Raw genomic sequence first — 10868 nt, 5'->3', positions numbered from 1 at the left:
TTCATAAGTAATCTTTCAAGTTGGTTTCCTCTTTTTGTGAAGTGATCTTTCTAAAGTGGTCTCTTTCAAATGATTTTTCTTAAACGGTCTCTCTCTCTCTCAAGTGATCTTTCATAATTGATATCCCTCATCTTTAGTAGGTCGTTTCCTAAGCTAGTTGCCAAGATTTTAATTTCTTAACTGGTTTTTCCTTAGTGGTCTATCTCTCTCTCTCATTTTAGTAACCTTTTTCCTAAGTTAATTGTTTTTTTTTAAGCTAATTGCCTCAATTTTCTTAAGTGATCTTTTTTATAAGTGGCCCCTTAGCTTTCTCTCTCTCTCTCTCTCTCTTCTAAGCTAAATGCCTCAAATTTTGTATCTTTCTTAATTGGTTTCTCACCTCTCCAAAGCCAATTGACCTTATTTTCATAAATGAATTTTAATTTCATTCTAAAGTGGCTTCTTTCTCTTTTTATTCTTAAGATAATTGTCTTGATTTTCTTAAGTGATCTTTTGTGTGGTCTCTTTCTCTCTTGCATTTTAGTTAGCCTTTTTTCTAAGATATTTACATTTTCATAAGCTAATCGTCCTAACTTTCTTAGGTGATGGATCTTTCTTAAGTTGTCTCTCTCACTCATAGTTTTTTTTCTCTCCCTCTCCTAAGCTAATTGCCCTAAGTTTCTCTCCTAAACTAATTGTCCTTAATTGCCCTCACTTTCTCCTAAACTAATTGCCCTGCTTTTCAAGTGATCTCCCTTTTTTTGTTAAGGGATTTTTTGTTAAGTAATTGGTTTCTCAAATAATCTTTCTTAAATGTTCTCTCTTTCTTTCAATTTCTCTTTCTCGCTCTTTCTCATGTGTTATTTCGTAATCGATCTCTCTCTTTCTCTCTCTCAAATGATCTTTCTTAAGAATTTAACTTAAGAAAATGTAATTATCTTAATTGGTCCAATGAGAAATACTAATTACACCCTAAACAATAATTCAACAATATTACTACCTTTGTTTTTGAGAGGTACCTAAGATTGTATTGTTTGGTTGTTGCTATGAATTGGATTCATTATTTTAATGATGGATATAATTATTTGGTAGATATATAAAAATACAATAGTTTGCCTATTTGATTATAGTTTGCCTTTGTGTATTGAACTATGCATTTGAATTTGCACATCATTTGTTATTGTTTAAATAAGAATTTCAGCAATTTTAAAATTAGAAGTCCATAAAAAAACATACTTAGCTTTATCGATATCAAAATAAAAGATTACAACATCATTACATTAATTCAAAGCTACTAATAATAACACCATATACATAACAATAACAATTTTGACCACCAAAATGAACAAAGTCAGCAAATTCATTTGTTTTGTGCATGAACTCATTGAAGTCTCTCCTCAAAAGTTGAACACCGGTAGCTTCAGGTGTATTAGCAACCCTACCTGCTGTGTCAGTAACAATCTGTTCCTCTTTAACCCACATGAAGAATTCACACAACCTGCACTTGTAGTAGGGTCTTCCTGGGTTTGAAACAGAGCTTGAGATTTAATATCAGCATATCTTGAGGGGGTCACAGTTGCAATTAACTGATTTGATTCACAAAACCTACCAAAGTGAAAAGGGAAATTCGAGAAGGAGAAGAGTAAATTGCAAAAGAGGGGGGAAAACTATATATACACTTGGAGTGGGTGGGTGGGTTAGTTTATAAAAAAGGAGGGAAAGCAAGAGGGAAAAAAAGGAGGGAGTTTTTTAAGTTAAAAAAAACGAAAAAGCCAAAATTAACGTTTGTTTAACGTTAGGTTTACTGTAGATGAGTGTGTGAAACCTTGGGTGTACCGCTGATAAACAATAGTTAAGTAGATGTACCATTGATAAACGCTCGAACCTTGGGTGTACCATTGATAATTTCCCATTAAGTTAATATGTGAGAGGGCTATAACATAAATAATGAAAACAGAAATATTTCAGAGTAATAACCAGTAAAAATTAAACAAAACCTAGTGAATAAAGCATTACAGAAACATAGACAAATAAACACATAAACCAAAATCTAATCCCACAAATCATATCAAGAATCATATTTTAGCACCCACAACGGTCAAATAATCACCAAATTATGAAACAATCACCCATAAATATTATTTGTATAGTTTAGCTTTTGCCTTTATACAATCAGAGTTGGGAAATACAGCTATCTCCTAATTTTATTCCTCTTTCCTAACCTTATTATCCAGGGATCAAATTTAGAATTTCAAACTAAATTTGACAGGTGCACAGCTGTAGGGAATATTTCAAGCTTTAATCTCACTAGCTTGAACCCCACTGTGATCATACACTAAAGTACGGTGGCGTCCAAAAGGGAAGAAGATAGAGCAAAAGAGTCGCCAACAAGTTTTAGGAACTTGTAAACCGTCCACAGGGTGAAGGTTACACCCCTTAACGATCCAAGAGATCGTCAACTCCATAAGGTCTTGAACCAAATAAGGGTTCGGGGATGAAGGTACAAATCCAACCTAAAAGAGATTGAACCTGCCCTAATAATAGGCCTCTACTTTATTCTGATCGTATTCATGTGCGCTTTCTGACTAACATGCAATCAATAGGATTAACCCTAAACCTGTTTAATCTATGTTGGTTGAATATTAATGCACAAATAAACTATTATTGGCGATCACTTGAAATTATAATCATATTAACCCTAAACAAGATTATTAAATATCTTATTAAGCGTGATTACAAGTATTGATTCCCTTTAATCATGCATAAAAAGGTGTGATCAAGCAACAAATAATAAATATCATCAAGCAACATAATAATCATAACAATAACAATAATCATAATCATCATAAATTATAACAATTATAATCATAAAATCATAAATCATAATTAAAATAATCATATCAACATTAAAGCATAATAAAAAGATCCTAGGCATGATACTAACAAGATTAATAACAAACCCTAGCATGTCACTAAGCAATAAAAATAAAATCTTTAGCCCTAACATGATACTAACAATCATAAATATTAGGAAGAACATAGGACGCATCATAAGAATCATATTTAATATTAAAATTACCCTAGACATGATACTAGGAATATCATAATAACAATTTAAACATGATTTCTACATCATAATATCAATTAAAACCAATTAAAGCACTTACTTTGATGCCTCGTACCTCTTTCTAATAACAAAATACACACGTTAGTAACTTTAAGGAAAATAATAATCAAAACAATTAAATTAAATAATTGAAAGAGAGATTTGGGACCAAACCCTCAGAAATTAAACCTTTCACGTCTAGGGCGAAGGCAACTTCGAATATGGATAGGTGTTTCTAGGTCTTGTGAATGCGAAATTTTGTATGAAAAACAAAGCTTAGAGAAAGAGATGAATGAATTAAGAAAGAATTAGAGAATTAATAATTGCGAATGAAAACTGGTTGTAGGTGATAATACGTGAGAATTGGTGAATGAAAACGGAGTTTTTAATACGTTATTTATAGAGAAAATCAGCCAAAAAGATAAAATATACAAAACAGAGTCTGACGCACAAAAAACAGAGTTGGCGCAAGCCCTGGCTAACTGGCGCTAGGCACCAACACTGGCGCCAGGCGCCAGACCTGGTTCCAGGAGCCAATGCCTGGAGTCAGGCGCCAAGCCTGGTTTTAACGCGTTTTTGAAAATCAGATAAGTTTGCCGTACTGGAGGATAAAATCATATAATTTCCTCGAAAATGCTATTTGCTTTTGATTAAAACTCTGAAAAGTCAACAAGAAGTCAATTTATCAATGCTAATTGAATTAGGAATGAAAAGAACCTTCTAGAAGAATATAGAAGACTAAAACCATTCCTAATTGCATTAGGAATTATAAATCTATATTAGGCCCTCCCCTAGATCATTGGGCCGCATATAAGGCTCAAACCGGGCCCAGTTTAGTAAAATGGCCATAACTTCCTCAATATTCATCGGAATTGGGCTTATAATATATCGTTGGAAAGCTCTTGTCAAGCCCCATCCAACTACACTACTATTGGACCCATATCATGGACCAACCAAACTGGATTGGCTGTTTTCTTAAAAATAAGTTTTCAAAAACAGAGAGAAGAGAAAAGAAATTAAAACTATCCGCAACACTAAACCTTCCACACTTTCGCTTCATTCGATTATGATTCGACATGAAAGGTACTCATCACTGGGTTTGGTTTTGGGGAGACACAAATGGGTGTCTACAGAAGCCCCCACTTTGACTGAGTTTGGAGAAACGCAAGTTTCGAAAACAAAAGTCAAAGTATCGATAGGGACGGAGAATGACTCAGAACGTTATGTGATCCTAAATCATTCTTGTAACGCCGATACCTGCAAAACTAGCGTTACTTAAACAGATAAAAGAGTTAAGAAACGCGTATCTTGCACCGTCGAGCACACGTCTCTGAAAGTAACCGATTGCTGTTGTCGCTTTACCGTTTTGATGACCTCCTGCAAGCTAGAGAATGCCATCCCGCTTGAAAACCGCTACGCCTGTAACTGCTTCCAAATATAGAAGATTGTTTTGCATGAAACGATTCTCCTCCGCTATGATAATATTCCACGTCCAAGGGAATACTATCGAAGATTATTTCTCTCGAAACAATCCTCACCCGCATTGATAATATTCCACGTCCAAGGGAATACTATCGAAGATTATTTCTCTTGAAATAATCTCCATCCGCATTGATAATATTCCACATCCAAGGGAATACTATCGAAGATTATTTCTCTTGAAATAATCTCCATCCGCATTATGACCATCTTCCATGCCTAAGGGAACATGATCGAAGACAACTTCGCCTGAAATTACCTCCAGTTGTTTGTGACAACTCTCCGCAAGCTAGGGAATGTCGTCGAAGATATCCTCACTTGAAGTCATCCTTATTTGATGCGATAATTTTCCTAAGGAAATTACTGAAGACCTCCATCTGATGATCTTTAAAAGTTCGCCTGAACTTTGCTTCCGCTATGCCTGTACGTCGGTGCTTCTGCTGCTTTGAACCTGTATATCGGTGCCTTTTGCGAATAAACCATTATGTCGGTGCCTTTTGCTTTCGAGCCAATGCTTAGGCACTTTAAGCTAAGTGAGACGATCTTTCATCAGGTCAATCACTTTATGTAATCAAGCCGATTACTAAATCATGTCAAATTTCTTAGAGGGGCTAACTGGCGTACCAAGGAACCCAAAAATATGTTGCAGAAAGGTAGAACAACCTCACCAAGTGTCTGGGTGTTCTAGCGCCGCTGAAAAGCTATCAGCGCCACACAATTAGCCTTAGCGTCAGGCGCTGAGATTGGTGCCAGGTGCCAAGCCTAATTTTTGACGCCAATGCTTAGGGCTTGGCGTCAGTACGGGGATTTCCTTAAATACCCCTTTCTTCTTCATTTTGCTGTTTGCTCGTCGCGAAAATGCTCGAAAAAAATCCGAAAACTTTAATTGCTCGGTTCTTGCTTGTTTCTCAACCGAATTCACTCAAATTCGTTGCAAATTAAAGCTCTTTTCATCTATTTTCCCGATCTATGTAAGTTTTCTTCAAACTCACATCACTTTCACCCAATACACTCATGAATGGTTGGCAAGAGGAAAATGTATGTCGTTATCTACCCTTCCCCCAAGTCAAACTAAACTTGTAAACACCTAACCAACCTTATATGAATATATGGCAAGTTAAGGGTCGATCCCTAGGGAATGCAATGATGAAAACTAGAGTCTAAGTCAAGCTACCTCGAAGATGGAGTTGAGATTATGGTTGGCACTATGGTAAACTAAAACAAGTCTAATCAAGTAAAACAAAGGTCTAAACACTAGGGATATGGGTTCCACATGCAAGTTCAATGATAATGCTAGTTTAGAGCTCAATCAATTAATTTAAGTATTGCAATGGACAAACAATAGTAGCAATCAAGAGAGTTCAAATGCTATCTCCTATAGGCCAATCTAGGTGTCACTATGAAAGGCAAATCAAGAAGAATCACAAGCAAACCCAATCAATTAGAGCAACTTTCAATTCAATTGTTCATGTCATTAAGAGTTGCAATGCAATCTAGATTAATCTTATAGGTTGATCACTCCTAGTCTAATCAATCACATGCAAAACTATGTCAACCAATTTAATTGCAACAAATCAATCAATCAAAGAGCATCAACTAGCAATTTCATTAATCAAACATGCTTCCCCCTTTCCCTAGCAACTAATCTACTCACTAATCATGGTGAAATTTAAGAACAAATAACTAGAAATTGCATTAATCTTCATTCTATATCAAAATCTAAGAGAAATCAAAATATTCAACAATATCAAATTCAAATCCAAAGAAAAACAAGCAACAAGCAAAAATCAAATAGCAAGTAAGTAAAAGATGAAAGAAGGAAGAGATTCTCACTAATATTGATGATTGAAAATGAAGAAATCCAAACTTGATTGATCAAATGTTGAGTTACAAATCAAAAACCAAGAACTTCTCTCTAAATTCTCTCTCTAAAACTAAGCTAATGAAATATTATCAAAAAGTTGGTTTCAAAAAGGAATTACAATTCTATTTATAGGTAAAGAAGAAACCGGCAAATCCCGCGGTCTCTCTCGATGAATTCGCGGCCGCGGAGAAATGGGTACGGAACCCTCCGCGGGCTTTCTGGGCAGCACCCGCGCCAGCGGGAAGATAAACCCGCGCCCGCGGCCAAAGATGCCGCGCCCGCGGCTTATCCCCTGCTCCCAAAACTCAATCAGGGGGCCGCGTTCTCTCTGAGATGGAGTGCCCTCTCCAGATTTCCCGCGCCCGCGGAGAGCCCGCGGGGCAACCGCGGGAAGCTCCTGCCAAAATCTTGCAATTTTCTCTTCTTGAGCCCGCGCCCGCGACTCCACTGACCCACGTCCGCGGCCTGCTGGAAATACCTTGGAGACCTCTCCGAGGCCTCTCCAAGGCCTCTCTAAGCCAAATGCTTCTTCCTTACTTGATCATTAGGGCCCCAACTTGATTCCTTTGCAAAGGTGATTCTCCAAATACCTACACAAGCGAACAAAGAAAGGAAATAAAAGGAAAAAGAGCCAAATAAAAGGAAAACACGAGGAAAACACGAGAACCATAAAGAAAAGAGAAGAAAGAGAAACCAAAGGAAAAAGGACCAAAAATAAGAGAAGAAAGCATGAAAAAGGGAAAGAAATAACCTTAAAAGACTACCCTATGAGTGCCATAAATGACACTCATCAAATTTCCCCAAGCTAGACTTTTGCTCTTCCCGAGCAAAACAAAGGCTAAAAAGGAATAAGAAGGGCTTATTCGAAGCAAAAAGAAAAAGAGGGGCGAGAATTTACACTAAGACTCACTGTCGTAGGAATCACGGTTGTTTTTAGCTACAACAAGCCATTTAAACCCCTAGATCGCCCTAGAGGACGAGTGATGCTCTCGTAAGGGTATCCTAAGAGTTTACCCATAACTCTCCACCAAACCCCCAAGAGGCAAACCAGAAAAGGAAAAGAAAGAGGAAAAAGGAAACAAAATCTTTACGAAATGGACTTTACAAAGAGACTATAATTCAAATGAATAACAACCTTTCTAAAGTGAATTATGGTATGCACGTTATAAGATACCTAAGGTTGATTGAAACATAAATATGCTAAGCATAGGAACTAGTTATCACATTCCACTTTCATCCCAAACGGTCTTACCGCGTTCCCCCTACTAATCTCATGTCTCCCCTTAGTGAGCATCTCATAGATTCCGCGAAGGAACCGGAAAAAGATCAACATTTTGGGCTACTCGACATCTTGATTTCGCATCTTCTTTCCTTAGTCTACAACCTATGATTCCCTCCACCGATGAAAGACTCAAATCCTAGGTCCAAAGGTCTTCCCCAAGGTTGTAACGTAAGGCAAGAAGGGTTAAGGTAGGCTAAAATTTAAAATTTGGTGGTTATCCTAAATTGTGAAGCAAAGACCGGCCAAATCTCAACACCAAACTTAAGTAATCACCAAACAAAAACGTATTAACACCCCCAAGATTATTCAAAGCAACAATCTACAATCATTAGAACAAAAAGCGCAAGTTCTTTCCCCCCCAAGCTAAAAGAAACATTGTCCTCAATGCATAGAGAGGAGAAAGACACTTGAATTTTTATGGTTTTTCTTCTCTTTTTTTTCATTTATAAATTTTTTTGTATTTTCTTGAACTCCTTAAAAGCATTAGTCCTTGCCTTTTTCAACGCGGACGACTTTTTTCAAATATGCATTTATTAACATCCTTGCCTCTTTTACTAAGGACGGCTTTTACATAAGCATTTGCCATTATTTACCAAATATAAACAACTCAATTATGTGTACCAATTCGAACCAAACACCAACTTCATAGACCACAATCACCAAACATTGACCCTTGCTTCACAAAAACCAAAAAGAAGGAGAACAAAACAAAAGGCTCAAGATATCTAATTATGCGGCTTGAAAAGAGGGAAAAAGGTTCAAAGGGGTAACAAGTAGGCAAATGTTTCCCAAACCAAAAAAAAAGTAAACAAAAAGGGACTATCCTAGAAAAAGAAAAATACCTCCCCGAAAAGTTGCCTTTGTCCTCCCTAGGTAGTTCAGTCACGGTCTTAGGAATCATACGCTAAGATTCTAGATTAGGTTTGCGAAAATCAAGGATCCATGCCGCTCATGCAAGAGTATGATGAAAGCTTGAACAAATATAAATCTCACATGGTTGTAGCAAAAACTCACTAAGGTTGTCAAATCAAAGATAGGGAGCAACTACCAACATGCCACAAACGAGTAGAATCCGGTTTCATGATCCCCCTAGTTCTAGACAACTATCTTAGCATGCTTTATCCTAGAATCAACCAAACGTAATCTCAAACCGTGCATACTATTATTACCTAAGAAGACTATTATTCAAAAGCAAAAGTCCATTGCATACAAGTCCAATTTTCAAAAAAAAAAAAAAAAAAAAAAGAGTGAAAATAAAGCCTCAAAAAGTTATGCACACAAACAAGATTAAAAGAAAAGGAAAGAAAAGAGAAGAAGAAGATGGAAAACTTAGACAAGGACAAGAAAGGGAAAGAGGAAAAGGGCAAAGATGCAATCATAACACGTTTATCCCAATCGACATACAAGCGGTCTAATGGCCACATCGCCAAAGACCCCAAACACACTAGGTGTTAAATTCATACATCCTCGAACCGTTCAACTTCTCCTAAATCTAATCCTAATCTAAGCAACCAAGAAAATGAAGAAATGAAAATAAAGAGGTAAAATAAGAAAGGCCTCACCAAGCATCCGTGCTAAATTAGAGTACCCAAGGAGTAGGAACGTGCTTCTCCAAAAGGTTCCGCAATCCAAAGCATAGGCTACGAGCAAGGTGAGGTAAAGAAAAAAAAATTATATATACAAAATGAAATTGTTAGTAACTTCCAAACAAAAGCAAACGATAAAACACTTAGACACAAACTATATACAAAAACCTAGAGAAACCATCATCATCAAAATTTTTATTTATTTTTTTTCTTCTCAAGAAACTCCCAAAAACATCAAGAAATGAAACAAAACAACAACAAGCAATAGACCAACGAGACCATTAGCAAAAATCCACCAAAACCCTTATCAAAGACTTCCCACCGAGCCCCAGGTGCCTCCCCAAACCAACATAAAACATCCTTTTTGACCCTCCCCCCTCACAAAATGAAGGCATCGACTGCGATGCCTACAAACATGCAAAATAGGGAAGGGGGAGAACAAAAAGGGAAACAAACATGCATAAGGGGACTATTGGCCACAAGGGCCGGCACCGTCATCACCCGTATCCCAACCTCCGGTGTAGCCGGGAGGAAATCCATAGTGACCCGTGAATAGGTTAAGTTGGGATCGGGTCAATTGGTCATAGGGCTCACGCTGAACAAGGGGCTCGGGGTGATGGAGGTGAACATAGTAGTGTGCGAGATCACCCCGATAATCACTCCCCCCCGAGACCCTATAATCATAAGGTGGGAAGTCACGCCTTGGCACATCGGGGTCCTCAACCCCGGGCCAATATGGGTACGTAGGGAGGTTGTCACCACCCCATGAAGGTACTGGCCCTTGTTAGGGCGGCACATAAGGGTAGTTGACCGGAGGTGTGACCTCCCCCCTACGCACACTAGCGTCATACAAGGCGCTAGTTTGATAAGACAAAGTTTGGTGGTCCGAGTACATACCTTGCATGCTCAATTGCATGCGCTCCATGTTGTCTCTCATGGCCTCCATCTCTCGGAGATAAGCATCTCCTTGGAAACCTTGTTGTTGTTGTTGTCGTTGTTGTCTTCTTTCTCTTCTTCTTCTTTGAGCATCATCATGAAAATGCTCATGTTGTTGTTGTAGTGGCGGTTGTTGTTGCTCTTCATCATATCCTTATCCTCCTCCTTCCTCCTCTTCCTCATCATTCCCATCACCCCCATCAATCTCATCATCCTCCTCCATCTCATCATCAATCCTCCCATTGTCCCTAGGGACCATCCAAATGTTTCTAGCCTCACAAAGGATGGAGGTGGCGGCCGGGTTAGGGAGTAGGCAATGGTGGGTATTTCTCACTAGCCAAGAGTAAGCGCCAGTTCTCCTAGTGCTAGTTATGAAACGCAAAGTGTTAACTTGCTTCAAACTAATCCACACGTCTTCAATCCTTCCAACCGGAGTGCAAGACTTCAAGAACCCCTCTTGCTTGAAATACGACACAAGACGTGTCACCATGCCCCCACAATGAATTTCCCCCGTTTTGACCCCATGCATTATCTCCTTACAACAATTCATGAAGATATAGCCAAAATTAATCCTTGACCCTAACTCCGGCTTGGTAGCCATCCATAACACCATAATCTCCTCCCGAGATAACTTCC

At 38.0% G+C, this 10868-nt stretch overlaps 1 long non-coding RNA gene across 1 annotated transcript in view; it reads right to left on the bottom strand.

Annotated features, from left to right (window-relative positions):
- Nucleotides 1–1202: 1202 nt before the first annotated feature.
- LOC145580775 (uncharacterized) overlaps nt 1203–10868 on the bottom strand; it is a 67503-nt gene continuing 57837 nt past the window's right edge. Inside the window, exon 3 of the long non-coding RNA XR_014099594.1 lies at nt 1203–1499. This is a non-coding gene — a long non-coding RNA (uncharacterized LOC145580775). The remainder of the gene's footprint in view (nt 1500–10868) is intronic.

The sequence above is a fragment of the Chenopodium album genome, chromosome 1 (genome assembly GCF_948465745.1).
Source record: "Chenopodium album chromosome 1, dcCheAlbu1.1, whole genome shotgun sequence".
NCBI classification, from domain to species: Eukaryota; Viridiplantae; Streptophyta; class Magnoliopsida; order Caryophyllales; family Amaranthaceae; genus Chenopodium; species Chenopodium album.
This window is presented reverse-complemented; position numbering and strand designations above follow the sequence as displayed.